Raw genomic sequence first — 15,690 nt, forward strand, 5'->3', positions numbered from 1 at the left:
CCTGATTTCGGGATTTCAAACCCCCACACACCTCCAATCCCGACTCCACGGCCCAATGAAAATCCAGCCCTTGATGTTTCAGTGAAGCCTCATCTGATCTGGAGAATTGGCTTCTGCAATCTCACATGCAGCTGCCATCTGTTTTCTCCTAAGGAGAGTGTCATTGGTGAGCCTGGATGCAAGGGCTCACCTTTGGACAGTGATTGTCAGTGTTTGACAGCTCCTCAATGCTATCAAACACTGACAATTCATCTGTCAAAAAATTATGGGGCCTGTCACTTTAACAAAACCGGCAGATGAAGCGTCATGCACTGACGTCATCTGATACCGGCTTTCCCTTAATTGTCCGGCAAGCCCACAGGGCGGCCTTAACAAAGCCAATCAGGGGAATATAGTGTCTGTTCGTCAGACGCCGCTGGGGGCAGAACTAAAACCCGGAAGGCAGCAGTCCCGCTCTCAACGCGTCTCGGTGGTTACAATCCAGCACTATGAGTACAGAACTAAAGGGTGCTGAGTAAGATATGTTTACTCTGTAGCCTACCAAAAAGGGGTACATCACTGGGTGGATTTAGAACACTTAGCAGACCCAATTTTAACCCAGAGAAGGAATCGGATGGGCACAGGCTGAGTGGAGTGTCAAACCAGCTGACCGAGGCAACATGAGGCCCGCATGATTTTGAACTCCTGAGCCTCATCTGCAGGCCCCCCAGTCAGTTGTACACAAGAAGCTGCAGCTGGCCAGCAAGCAGAAGTGGAATGTGAGGCAGCAAGAGGCCGCTGGCTGTGATCGAAGGCACTGCCCCCAGCGCTCGAGGAAGTTGCGAGCAGAGGATTTTAGGAAGTTCTTGTAATTTGGAAGGGGCAGGGGAGGCCGAAAGTTTCCTTGTGAGGTCCGGAGGAACATTATTGCCGTTCTGGACCCACAACAGCTTCCCCATTCGGGCCACCGGTTAAAATTTCAGTCAGAACCCAATGATATCATCTGAGTCCAATCTACATCTTTAAGGGAGGACCCCACTGACTTCAGGCAGATGTCCTTATCATCTGCTCAGAAGAGCAGTTTTAAAATTTCAGACTGTAGGAATGGAGCGGGACGTTGGCAGGTAGGTCTCCCAGACAATTTTAACTGCCCACCTGCTGGCTTTCTACCCTTACTGAGTCAGTGAGAAATAGGTGTGAGCTATTCTCATGCTGTTGTGAGGTCGAGAAACCTGGAAGAATGGGTTTCCCGAATGTCCTGCGGTTTTTAACTGCAGGGTTGCTTTAAATTTTTTTCTGTTAGCTTCCTGCCCATAGGCAGCCTGATCAACAGGCTGGAGGCCTTTCGGCAGCAAGCCTGCTTCACAAGGCCACAACCTACGACAGCAGGCAGGTGTAATGGGGGAGTGAGAGAGATTGCGGTGGGGGCGGGTCCTGATCGGTTGGGGGTTAGGGGTGGGGGATGGGGGTCAAGTGGCGGTGGTCAGATGGTGTTTTGGGTGGGTGGCAGATTGTGGTTGGAGGTGGGGGGGAGGGTTTACTGGTTAGCTTGTTGGGCCTGGAGGAAACACTCCTGCTCCTCCTGGCCCACAAGCAGTGCTGTAAAGGCACTTACCTTATGGATTCAGCCCTCTCGTCTCCTTTCAGCTGCCAGGTTTCCCGAGATCTGGAAAACCTGGTCAAAATGAGTTAAAAATAGAATGACTGTTTATAGGAAGGCAGACAGACTTATAGGGGGAATTTTGCCGGCGCTCAGGGGGCGGGTTTGGAAGCGGGGCTGCTGGCAAAATTGCAAAGATTGACAGCGGGTCCCAAACTCCCTGTCAACCCGCCTCCCTACAATCTTCCCAAGTGTCGGGTCCCTGATTTGCGCAGGGACACGACGCCTAGCAGCGGAAAGAGGATTATAAGCACTTAACTGCCTGTTAACTGGCAGTTAACAGGCAGTTAAGAGGCTTTTTTCAATTTTGCCAGGTCGACTGCGGGCTTCCCGACCTCCGGACACCACGCCAGGTAAGTGTGGCATGTTGTGGGTCTACTGTAATGTTTCTTCATTGATGACAGCTGCAGAAGTGGTGTGAAGGATCCAATGGTACACTGGTGAGTTTCAGAGGTAAGGAAATGCTGGGAAAATCATTTTTAATGTATTTAGACTTTTCTGTAGCTAAATAAAGTTTGAAGTGTTTGTGTAGTCCCACCTCATTGGGAGAACCTCTCTCACCAGTGACAGATCACTTCTGTAACGTCACCTGCAGCTGCCATCTGTTTTCTCCTAAGGAGAGTGTCTCTGGAGGGCCTGGGTGCAAGGGCTCACCTTTATACAGTGATTGGCAATGTTTGCAGCACCTCAATGCTGTCAAACACTGAAAAATCACCTGTCAAACAAAAATGAGCGTGTCCCCTTTAAGAAAACCGGCAGATGACACGTCATCCACTGACGTCATCTGACACCGGCTTTCTCTTAATTGGCCGGCAACCCTGCAGGCCAATTGATGCAAAATAGCGTCTGTGCGTCGGGTGTCGTTGGGGCCGGGATCAGAACCCGCAAGTCAGCTGACCTGCTCCCAACTCACACCAAAAGGTAAGATTGCGCCCATAATATTTAAATGACCAACCCGCTTCCCACGAGTGGATTGGTTGCCCGCCCCTCGTCCCATCTCTGTTAAAACCGTAAGTGGGTGGGTTCAAGGCGGGTTGGGTTCCCGTTTCAAATTTTTTTGCATTTTAACCTCTGACCCAACCCCAACCTACCTGCTTTTGGGAATTAAGATTCAGCCCTATGTGTCTGTAACGAAGGATAGAATGCAACCCTTACAGATTAGAGGTGGGTGGAAAGCATCACAGTCAATCTTTCTTGACAGGCTTATTGAATTGGTTTTCTGAGCACTAAATATAGCATATTATTTTTCTGCCCAATGTCCAATTCTGTCTGTATCTCTTCACTCCTATTTCAGATGAGGAGAGAATCGCTCTCTCGGGAGTGATATCACCAAAGAGAACAATGCCAATGTCGATGTTTACCAGATCATTGCTGGAGATGAGAAACAGAATAAAACCATTTGCGATTCCGTAAGGTTTCCTTGTGTAGTTGTTACGTAAACTGACAAATGTCAATTTATCATGGCCTGTTGTTAGTTTACAGTTCACCAGACTGGAATCTATGCTGCCTTTATCTGTTTTCTATGTTTTTCTCATGTCTAATATGGTGATATATATCTTGTAGTTACTCAAACATAAAATGAAACTGAACTGGTATAACTCATGCACAAATACCCTTTCATCACTGGCATAATGCTAAAGTACATATCGGGATCGATTTTAACTCAGGTGCGGGGAATTGTCGGGTTCCCCGAATTTGGTGTTTCCCACACGAATCTAAATGGGTGTGTGAGATTGATGCAATTTTAACTCAATTGGCCAATTGATTTCCAACGTGTGGAAACCCTTGGCAAATGAGTATTTCCAGTCAGAAAGTCACATAATATGATGTCATTTTTGCTGCTGCATTTAGGGTCTGCAACAAGCATTGCTTCTTCTGCAGGCTGCCAACCTTTTGGCATTTGCTGATACAATGAGCTGGAAGCAGAATGGCAAGAGAAAGACTGAGGTCTGCACCCCGTTTTGACGACGTTGCCCTGCAGGCTTTAGTGGAGGGAGCAAGAGCTCACAAGGAGGTGCTCTTCCCTTCATCAGGAAGGAAGATGCCTCCCCAGCAGACAAAGGCTGCGTGGCTGCAAGTGGCAGAGGAGGTCAACTCCTTATCGGGTACCTGCAGAACCTGGATACAGTGCAGGAAGAGATTTCATGACCTTCAGCACACTGGAAAAGTGAGTATGAAGTTCCCATCACTCTCAATCTGATCTCCATTGCCTCTCCTCACCAGCACTCAGCTTTAGCAATCTCTTCCTCCACATCCCACTTGACACTGACATCCATGCACCCTTACCCATTCCCTCTCTCTCTATGCTCACATTCACATAACTATTCGACTATGCAGTCCCTATCACTGTGATGCTATGAAAACAACTGACAGCACACAGGGAGGGCTCTTGGTCTTGCCACCTCACTCCACCTTTGTCTCCTTCCAAGCATCTATTCTATGGATTCTCTACACTCACTCCTTCATTCTCACTCAAACTCCACTTGTCTCCCTCATTGCAGGAAAAGAGAGCTCACAATAAAAGAGAACGAGCAAGGACAGGAGGAGGGCCACTATCAGTAGCCCACCTCACCCCCTGGGAGGAGGCGGTCCTGGAGATCGTAGGATTGGAGGATGAGACGCAAGTGGGGGATGGACAGATGGGTGCATCACAGCAAGCTGGTGACAGAATAGTTTTCCATCTCTCTCATTGACATTGCATGAGTTGCTGATAATGATTCTGAAGCTATAACAGATGGACCAATGATCATCTGCAATATGCACTGTTCATGTAACCTTGACCTCACATCTCTAACTCTTTCCTTTACTCCCCCACAGGACCATCGAGAGCCCCTGCCCCCACTGTCCAGGAGGAAGAGCCTGAGCTTCCAGACTGCTCAGAGGAATCTGCAACCTCTGAGGGTGCAGCGTCAGCAGAATTCAGCGCACCCAGCACCAGCGCAGACACTCACACCTCGGTGGGACCTTCGCGAGATAGAGTAGGGTTGTCACCTGGTGTATCACAGCTCACAAGTGAGCATCAGCAGATTGTGGAGACAGGGACAGCAGTGGAGAGTACTAGTCGGAGGGCGCAGGACTCTGCCAGCTCGGCTCAGCTGCATGTCGACCCTCTGCCTCTGGGTCCATCCATAAGATCAGCGGGGCTGGAACTCCAGGAACAGATGCAGGAGTCTCTGGCAGGTTTTGTCTCCAGGGTCGATGTGAGTGTGGAGCGAATGGAGGAGTCCATAGCGAACATGAGCAGAGCCTTTGTGGAGTCATTGGCGCATGAACGCATCACCATGGAAAGGATGGCAACCTCCATGGAAGCGCTGAGTGAAGGTGGCGAGCGGGATTTCCCAGGAGGTCACACTGGAGATGTGAGTGAGTCTCCAACCTTCCACAGGTGTGGTTAAGCCTGGTAAAAGTTGCCCCAGGCCTGAAACAACAAAGTCCTGCCACCTGCAAATGATGACTGATCAAATCTCCTCTTTAATGGTTGACCTGCAGCTGATAGTCAGCAAGCCAATAATGCTCATGCCAGGTTTCACAGGCGTGATCCCCACCAGGCGTGTTTTACGTGGGAAAAGGGTTAAAAATGCAGGGGCCTGTTAAAATGGGATTATAAAGGCCAATTATTGCTGATTAAGGGCCTTAAAGACCAGTCCCGCCTGTTGGAGGCGGGACTGATTCGGGACCATCAGACATGCCTGGGTTAAAATGGATCGGGGTCGGGAACTAGGCGGGGGGGGTTCCCGACCCCCAGTTTTTGCATTTTTAACCCTCCACATGCCTCAAAGCCCGCCTCACGGCTGAGTTAAAATCGACCCCATCCTGTCCATTCGAACACTAGTGGCAGCATGGATACGGAATTGGCTAAGTGATAGGAAACAGAGAGTAATGGTGAACGGTTGTTTTTCCGACTAGAGGAAGGTGTTCCCCAGGGGTCAGTTCTGGGACCACTGCTTTTCTTGATATATATGACTTGGACATGGGTATACAGGTCACAATTTCAAAATTTGCAGATGGCACAAAACTTGGAAGTATAGTGAACAGTGAGGAGGAGAGTGATAGACTTCAGGAAGACATAGACAGGCTGGTGAAATGGGCGGACACGTGGCAGATGAAATTTAACACAGAAAATTGTGAAGAGATACATTTTGGTAGAAAGAATGAGGAGAGGACATATAAACTAAATGGTACAATCCTGAAGGAGGTGCACGAACAGAGAGACCTGGGAGTATGTGTGCACAAATTATTGAAGGTGGCAGGGCAGGTTGAGAAAGGAGTTAAAAAGGCTTACGGGATCCTGGGCTTCATAAATAGAGGTACAGAGTACAAAAGTGTGGAAATTATGATGAACCTGTATAAAACACTGGTTCGGCCCCAACTGGAGTACTGTGTCCAATCCTGGGCACCAAACTTTAGGAAGTATGTGAAGGCCTTAGAGAGGGTGCAGAAAAGATTTACGAGAATGATTCCAGGAATGAGGGACTTCAGTTACGTTGATAGACTGGAGAAGCTGGGTTTGTTCTCCTTGGAGCAGAGAAGATTGAGAGACGATTTGATAGAGGTGTTCAAAATCATGAGGGGTCTGGACAGAGTAGATAGAGGGAAACTGCCCATTGGTAGAAGGGTTGAGAACCAGAGGACACAGATTTAAGCTGATTGGCAAAAGAACCAAAGGCGACGTAAGAAAAAACTTTTTTACGCAGCGAGTGATTAGGATCTGGAATGCCTGAAAGGGTGGTGGAGGCAGATTCAATCATGGCTTTCAAAAGGGAGTCGGATAAGTATCTGAAGGAAAGAAATTTGCAGGGCTACGAGGAAAGGGCGGGGGAGTGGGACCAGCTGAAGTGCTCTTGCAGATTGCCAGCAGGGGCTTGATAGGCCGAATGGCCTCCTTTCGTGCTGTAACCATTCCATGATTCTTCTATGATTCTATTCATATATGCAAAAATGTCCTTGGAATCACCTATTCTCTCAAAATAGAGCAAATTATTATGTAATTATCTGTTTGCATGTAGGTTTGCAGTCTCAGCACACTAACACTAAAAATAATTTCAAGTTAATTACCAAGTAGTTAAAAATTAGAAATCTGATATGAGCCTGGCTGATTTTAATGAATGATATTAATCTTTAGCCTGCAACCTAATTTGCAAACCATAAGAGACTAGGGTGAGACACTGGAAAACTTCCTCATTTTGTTTTATCAGTTATACAAAGACTACTTTTAGATACCTCAAATTATTGCAAAGGGCTGATGCATCAATATGAACTGATTTGGGCTCCTTTTGTCACTTTGTATAACTATTAATTCTATAGTAAATTGACAGTTGACAGCTTTGGAAATTTGGAATGCTATTTAATTTAATTTTGTGCGGTTATAAGAAACCAACCATTATTGCATGACTACAGCCCCATACCTTGAAAGCTATGCTTTAAGTGAATGTATGGTTAGTTATATTGAATGGCAAAAAGTCATTATATTTGCATAAATGCCCATTTTACAATGGGGATGCCATATTCTTTGGGAAATCTAACAGAAGAAAGAAAGACGGACTGACTGACATACATACATAGAGCTTGGATTGTTTTCTTTTAGAGGATGCTCTGGATATTTTACTGCCATTTGAGGCTTGCTATTGAGACTATGGGATTAGATGGTTGCCTATGCTGTTTGCTGTGAGTTACATTGTGTATACTGGGGCTACCCTCTATACCAGTCAGTGAAGGGAAGGAGAGGTTGCGGTGACTATGACTGCATTGTATATATTGTAACGTCAACCAACACCCGCTTGGGTTATTCCCTCCTCAGTCTTCTGGTGATGGCTGCCACTGGAAAGATAACAATATACATCTACCACCTCGTATATTTGCCAAATGGCCCGTGCCCTGGTGGAAATCAGCAACTGAGTTCACTGTGCCTCTAGTTTCCTTGCATCGATGTTGGGCAATCATTCCGTATTATCACAATATGGAACGGGGACCATTCCATTTTCTAGGGCATACATAATTCACTGTGCCTTGGCTACTTTCACTTTTGCAGGTGTGTTTCAGATATTGTGGGATAGACAGAAACATAGCATTTTACAACAAAAAGGAGAACATAAGAACATAAGAAATAGGAGCAGGAGTGGGCAATTTGCCCCTTCGAGCCTGCTCTGTCATTCAATAAGATCATGGTAGATCTTCAACCTCATCTCCACTTTCCTGCACTAACCCCATATCCCTTGATTCCCTGAATAGTCAAAAATCTATCGATCTCTGTCTTGAATATATTCAATGACTGAGCCTCCACAGCCCTCTGGGGTAGAGAATTCCAAAGATTCACCACCCTCTGAGTGAAGAAATGTCTCCTCATCCCAGTCCTAAATGGCTGACCCCTTATTCTGAGACTGTGATCCCTGGTTCTAGACTCCCCAGCCAAGGGAAACATCCTTCCTGCTTCTACCCTGTCAAGTCCTGTAAGAAATTTGCATGTTTCAATGAGATCACCTCTCATTCTTCTAAACTCTAAAGAATTTAGTCCTAGTCCACTCAATCTCTCCTCATAGCACAATCCCCCCACCCCCCATCCCAGGAACCAGTCTGGTGAACCTTCATTGGACTCCCTCTATGGCAAGTATATCCTTCCTTAGGTAAGGAGACCAAAACTGTACACAATACTCCAGGTGTGGTCTCACCAGGGCCCTATATAATTGCAGTAAGATGTTTTTACTCTTATACTCAAATCCCCTTGTAATAAAGGCCAACATACCATTTGCTTTCCTAATTGCTTGCTGTACCTGCATGTTAATTTTTAGTGATTCGTGTACAAGGACACCCAGGACCCTCTGAACACCAATATTTCCCAATCTCTCACCATTTAAAAAATACTCTGATTTTCTATTTTTCCTACCAAAGTGGATAACACTTCACATTTTTCCACATTATGTTCCATTTGCCATGTTCTTGCCCACTCACTTAGCCTGTCTATATCCCCTTGAAGCCTCCTTGCATCCTCCTCACAACTTACATTCCCACCCAGCTTTGTATCATCAGAAAACTTTTGATATATTATATTTGGTCCCCTCATCCAAATCATTGATATAGATTGTGAATAGCTGAGGCCCAAGCACTGATCCTTGCAGTACCCAACTAGTTACAGCCTGCCATCCTGAAAATGACCCGTTTATTCCTACTCTCTGTTTTCTGTCCATTAACCAATCCTCAATCGATGCTATTATGTTACCCCCAATCCCATAAGCTCTAATTTTGTTTAATAACATCTTGTGTGGCATCTTATCGAATGCCTTCTGAAAATCCAAATACACCACATTCACTGGTTCCCCCTTATCTATTCTGCTAGTTACAACCTCAAAAAACTTTAACAGATTTGTCAAACACGATTTCCCTTTCATAAATCCATGCTGACTCTGCCCAATCCTATTGTTATTTTCTAAGTGCCCTGTTACCACACCCTTAATAATAGATTCTAGCATTTTCCCTACTATTGATGTCAGGCTAACTGGCCTGTAGTTCTCCGCTTTCTCTTTCCCTCCTTTCTTAAATAGTGGGGTGTGGCGGAACCACCAGAGGATTACGGACAATTGTATATAATTCCTTTTACAGCAATGTAGTACAGCTGGGGGCTGCACCTTTAATGTATCTGTTAACTGTACTAGGGCTTCTTTCCTGTACTCCGCGTGATGATGTCATACTGTCCGTCACGTGATCTCTCAACGGCGGGAAGAATGTGATGACGTCATGACGTCAGAGCTCGGAACCTTCTAGCAGTAGAGCTCGGAACCTTTTAGAAGTTGAGCTCGGAACCTGCTAGCAGTTGAGCTCGGAACCTGCTAGCAGTTTCCAGAGAGGCTTTCAAGCAGAGGAGACCTATTTGCATTTTTTCCTACAGTTTCCTGTACAGCTTCATTTGTTTATTAAATGTTATTGTTTTTGATTTTCTGAGTCGATCTCAATTCTTCGGCTAGGAACCCTAGTTCCTACATTGGTGACCCCGATTTCTTCGAACAATTTTCATTGAAGTTACATCATGGACACGAACGCCATCACCCTCAAACTGCCGCAATTTTGGGAACAACAACCAGCCGCGTGGTTTTTCCAGGCGGAAGCCCAATTTGCAATTCGGGGAGTAGCAGCGGATTCGACCTGTTATTATTACGTGGTCTCCGCCCTCGACAGTGCCACGGCCTCACGGGTCATCAGCCTCCTCTAGAGTCCACTGAACGATGGCAAGTACGAAGTTTTAAAAGCACGTTTACTGCAGATTTTCGGTCTGTCCAAGTCGAAGCGCGCTCGCAGACTTATCTCCATGCCCGGCCTCGGGGACTCAAAACCCTCAGAGCTCATGAGCCAAATGCTCACGCTTTTGGGCTCGGAATCGCAATGTTTTCTGTTCCGCGAGCTTTTTCTCTGTCAACTACCAGAGCCAGTACAGATGGCCTTGGCCAATTCCGCGATCACGGATTGTGCTGAACTCGCCGCGGAAGCGGATAAAATATTCACCGTCTCACAACAATCTTATTATCAACCTGGCCAAGTGCCAGTTTGGGTTGCACATCATTGATTTCCTGGGACACAGAATCACCTCAGAAGGCGCCGTCCCGCTGGCCACGAAGGTGGAAGCAGTCATCTCATTCCCTCTTCCTCAGACCGTCAGGGCCCACCAGGAATTTCTGGGAATGGTCAATTTTTATCATCGGTTCGTCCCCAAGGCAGCATTGTTGATGCAACCTTTGTACGAGGCCCTCAGAGGTAAATCGGGCAAAGACCCGATCGATTGGACACCCCAGATGGACCAGGCTTTCCTCGACACTAAGAACGCTTTGGCTGCTGCGACCATGTTGGCACATCCCCTTCCGGGCGCAACCATTGCCCTTACCACTGACGCATCTGATTATGCCATCGGGGCAGTACAGGAGCAGTGGGTCGACGGCACATGGCAACCACTGGCTTTCTTCAGCCGCCAATTGCGGAAGAACGAACGCAAGTATAGTACTTTTGATAGGGAGTTGTTGGCATTGTTTCTGGCCATCCGCCATTTTCGCTTCCTACTGGAAGGACGCCCATTCATGGCTTTTGTAGACCACAAGCCACTTACTTTTGCGATGGCCAAGACAGCGGAACCATGGTTGGCATGGCAACAACGTCATCTTACGTACATATCTGAATTTACAACCGACATACAACATGTCTCGGGCAAAGACAACCTGGTGGCGGATTGTCTCTCCCGCACCCAGCTCCACGCAGTACACCTGGGAGTCGACTATGTTAGTTTGGCAAAAGAACAGAAGGCAGACCCTGAAGTGCAGGCATACCGGACCGCACCTTCCAGCTTACAAGTGGCTGATGTCAGTTTCCAGGCCGCAGGGACCACACTCCTGTGTGACATCTCGATGGGCATCCCACGTCCAATCATTCCAGTCAAATGGCGCAGGAGAATTTTCGACACTATCCACGGGTTGTCACACCCTGGCATGAGAGCATCACAACGACTCATGGCAAAGAAATTCGTCTGGAAGGGCATGCATCTCGACGTCCATGACTGGACCAATACCTGCGTGAGTTGCCAGAAGTCCAAGATACAACGCCATGTTAAGGCCCCAGTCGCCACTTTTCCGGTTCCGGAGCATCGATTCGACCATGTGCACGTGGACCTGGTTGGTCCTCTCCCTTCCTCTCGCGGGTACACTCACCTCCTCACCGTGGTAGACCGCACCACCAGATGGCCAGAGGCAATTTCTTTGATTGCCACCACAGCGGCAGACATCTCCAGAGCCTTCATCTCGTCGTGGGTAGCTCGGTTCGGGGTACCGGCTGACATCTCCTCCGACCGGGGTCCTCAATTTACCTCTGAGCTTTGGAACGCCGTAGCTCAAGGTTTGGGCACCAAGCTTCATCGTACCACCGCCTACCATCCACAGGTGAACGGTCTGTGTGAAAGATTCCACAGGTCCCTTAAAACCACACTGCGTGCTAGTCTCCGTGGGCCTAGTTGGGTGGACAGGCTCCCTTGGGTGCTGCTAGGGCTTCGCACGGCGATTAAGTATGACCTGCATTCTTCTTCAGCAGAGCTGGTTTACGGCCAACCACTCAGAGTGCCTGGCGATTTTCTTCCTCCTCACACCGAACCCTGGTCCCCAGCTCAGCAGCTCGTCAGCCACCAGGAAGCGGCTAGGAATTTCATCCCAGTGCCTACGTCGCATCATGACCTGCAGCGCTCCCATGTCCCGGTGGATCTTGAGAGCGCAGAATACATGTTCATTCGGCAGGATGCTCGCAAAAACCCGCTCAAACCGCCTTACACAGGTCCGTTCCGCGTCATCTCGTCAGGTGACAAGTCTTTCACAGTCGACGTCGGCGGTAAGCCTGACCACATCTCCATCGACCGGTTGAAACCGGAGCATCTGGATCTGAGCGAACCAGTCGTCACCGCTCAGCCGCCTCGTCGTGGTCGTCCACCGTCGACTGCCGGTCCAGTACAGCCACAGTCATCCGCCGAGTCACCAGTGCCCGCCTCACCGGGTCGACCACAGCTGGCCTCTTCTTCTCCTCCACCTACAGCGTCATCCCAACCACAGCCAACGGCCAGTTCGTCTTCTAGCGCTCCGTTCCAGCTGCCGGGGTATCGCAGTCGGTCGGACAGACTCGTCAGACCCCCTTCTCGCCTTACCTTCTCTGTTAAAAGCAATTCTGGGGGGGCGCATGTGGCGGAACCACCAGAGGATTACGGACAATTGTATATAATTCCTTTTACAGCAATGTAGTACAGCTGGGGGCTGCACCTTTAATGTATCTGTTAACTGTACTAGGGCTTCTTTCCTGTACTCCGCGTGATGATGTCATGCCGTCCATCACGTGATCTCTCAACGGCGGGAAGAACGTGATGACGTCATGACATCAGAGCTCGGAACCTTCCAGCAGTAGAGCTCGGAACCTTTTAGCAGTTGAGCTCGGAACCTTCTAGCAGTTTCCAGAGAGGCTTTCAAGCAGACCAGACCTATTTGCATTTTTTCCTACTGTTTCCTGTACAGCTTCGTTTGTTTATTAAATTTTATTGTTTTTGATTTTCTGAGTCGATCTCAATTCTTCGGCTAGGAACCCAAGTTCCTACAGGAATTACATTTGCCACCTTCCAATCTGCTGGAACCATTCTAGAATCTATGGAATTTTGTAAGATGACAACCAATGCATCCACTATCTCTATAGCCATCTCTTTCAAAACCCTAGGATGCAGGCCATCAGGTCCAGGAGATGTATCAGTTTTCAGCCCCATTAATTCCTTCAGTACTATTTTTTTACTAATACTAATTTCTTTCAGTTCCACATTCTCGCTAGTGCCCTGGTTCTCTACTATTTCCAGGAAGTTTTTTGCATCTTCTTCCGTGAAGACAGACACAAAGGGGATGATTTTGTCAATGGGGACATGATGGAGGCGAGACTGCTGCTTGGCGGGTTTTAGTCCCGCCTCCATCGATGTCTGGCCAACCCACGCTATTTTCCCTTGATTGACCTTGTTAAGCCCGCCCAGTGGGCTTAGCAAGCCAAGTAAGGGAAAGCCGGTGACAGAGAACATCAACGTATGACATTTCATCTGTCAAAAATTTTTGACAGATGAATTGTCATCGTTTGACAGCTCTGTGAAGCTGTCAAACACTGACACTCTGTCTTCTAAGTTGAGTCTTTACTCAAGACTCAATTAGAAAGCTTTCCTGAGCAGAAAGCAGAAGGCTGCTACATTTAAGAATGCAGCGGCCATTCTGCTTTCTCTGCCATGGAGATGAGGCAGCTCCGCAACCTAAAGGGATGAAGCCTGGAGGAAGAAGCAAAGGTAAGTAATCTTATTAAAACACTTTAGAGTCACCTTACCTCTCCACACATGCACCCATCACTCACCTGCACAGTGCACTTTTCAGCCCCTGCGAACCCCGCAGACCCACGGCTCGCCTCAATGACCCTGGCGAGGTTTGGAGCCGTCGGGAAGCCCACACTTTAGGTGGCAAAATAGGGATTAGCCAAAAAACTGCCTGTTAACTACCTGGCACTAATTGGCACTAATCCCCTTCCTGCCTTGAGGAGATGATAACTGGCATGTGTCGGGTACTCACCTCCTGGGAAGATGGCATGGAGGTGGGTTGGAGGCGGGATGGGTACCTGCCCCCAGATTCTGCCATTTTCCCAGCAGTCCCGCCTCCATACCCACATCCCCAGGGCTGGGAAAATCGCTCCCAAAGTATTTGTTTAATTTCTTTACCATTTCCTGATTCCCCATTACAATTTCTCCTGTCTCAGCCTGTAAGGGGCCCACACTTTCTTTTGCTACCTATAGAAGCTTTAACAGTCTGTTTTTATGTCACTCGCTAATTTACTCGCATATTCTATTTTCCCTTTCTTTACCAATTTCTTGGTCCTCCTTTGCTGAATTCTAAAATTCTCCCAATCCTCAGGCTTACTACTCTTTTTGGCAACATTATAAGCCTCTTCCTTTGATCTAATGCTATCTATAAGTTCTCTTGTTAGCCACGGTTGGACCACTTTTCCTGTGGGGTTTTTCTGCCTTAAAATATTGGCCCAGAAATTGGTGTCGGGGGCTTCCTGCGGGTGCAAGCCCCCGACCTACATTTACATAGCGCGCCGACAGTTGAAGCCTGGCACTGCATGGATTTCCTGTCAGTGGCCTGGTTCAGCTCCCGACGCACTCTGCTTGCGTGATCCAGCGGTGTAGTTAGTTCGATGAGCCTGCTGGGATCACATGAGCACTGGGCAACCAATCGGAGGTTGCAAAAGTTCATTCATGAGTTTGATAGTAAGAACTGTCAAACTCATGAAAACTCCGGGCGCCCAAAACAGTACTTAAACTTCAAATAAAAGTTTAAAAAAATCCCACTAATTAAATGAACTATTAATAACTGTAAAAAAACTAATTTAAACAATTATTTAAATTTTTGAAAAAAATAATTTTTTTAAAAATCGTGTCTAAAAATATACTTACCTTACTGTAAAGTCTTTAAAAATAATAAACCTGTGGAAAAAAAATTCTAAGTTTAATTAATAGACCACTTACCTTTTAAAACTAAGTACTTACATCTGCTTTTTTCTCGCGTAAAAACTGGAGGCCTTATCGCACGGGCAACCCTGTAAAAAAAAAAGGAATTTCAGCGCACACGCGCAGACTCCGGCGCGCACGTGTTCCACCTCTGAACCCCTTGGTTCAGAGGAAAGGAAATGCTGGTTTTCCGTGCATGCGCTGTGCATGCTGAAAACCGGCACCTCCATCGGGCCCACGCGTGAGTACACGGTGCTTACTCACGCGTTGGGACCCGAATTACTGGGCCATTGTGTATTTGTTGTAAATTATCGCACTTGTGCCAGAATGAGCAGATAGATGGGACTTTTCTGATTTGCTTAACAGCGAGCTGTTCCTTGGTGATACTGGTGAACCCTCCATCACATTGTTTCTGGTAAATTTAACATTGTGCTATTTTAAAGTGACAGGAGCATTGCAACATGTAACGCACAATGTATTGTTCAGCTACTAACACTCAGCTGTGCTTGAGTTGAGCTGTCCCTTTCAGGTCACGAAGTCTAATTGCCGTTAATAAACACAGCGTTTGTTCAGTCAGCGTTTACTTGTTGTTTGATGAGGGAAATTTTCAGATTGGAAAAAACAAAAGCATGAGATTAATTCCTGTCTGGTGTTTTATATACTTTTGACACTGAAGTGTGAGGATGCTTTCAAAAACATTTATACATCTAAATTGCTATCGCACTTGCGTCTATTGACTATGTGAGCTGGGGAGAGGAGGTAAAATTAGATTATTTAAAATCAAGTGGAGCTAATTAATCTTCGGTGTTTGCTGCAGCAGCTCCATTGTTTGTTAATCGCTTGACTTGATTCTGTAGAAAATACTCAGATTGTCCTAATATGGCTCGAAGCATGAAATGGCCCAGACTGATTTGTTTCATGCAAGCAGGTTCTTTTGCTTTTAGTGCTGTCAGACGGTGTAAAATCACAGCCTACATTATCCCAGGGCTATTTGCAGCAGGCTTTGCTTGCAGAATTTCAA

This window comes from Somniosus microcephalus, chromosome 12 (assembly GCF_052327205.1).
Source record: "Somniosus microcephalus isolate GS21.2 chromosome 12, FLI_Smic_1.0, whole genome shotgun sequence".
In the NCBI taxonomy this organism is placed as follows: Eukaryota; Metazoa; Chordata; class Chondrichthyes; order Squaliformes; family Somniosidae; genus Somniosus; species Somniosus microcephalus.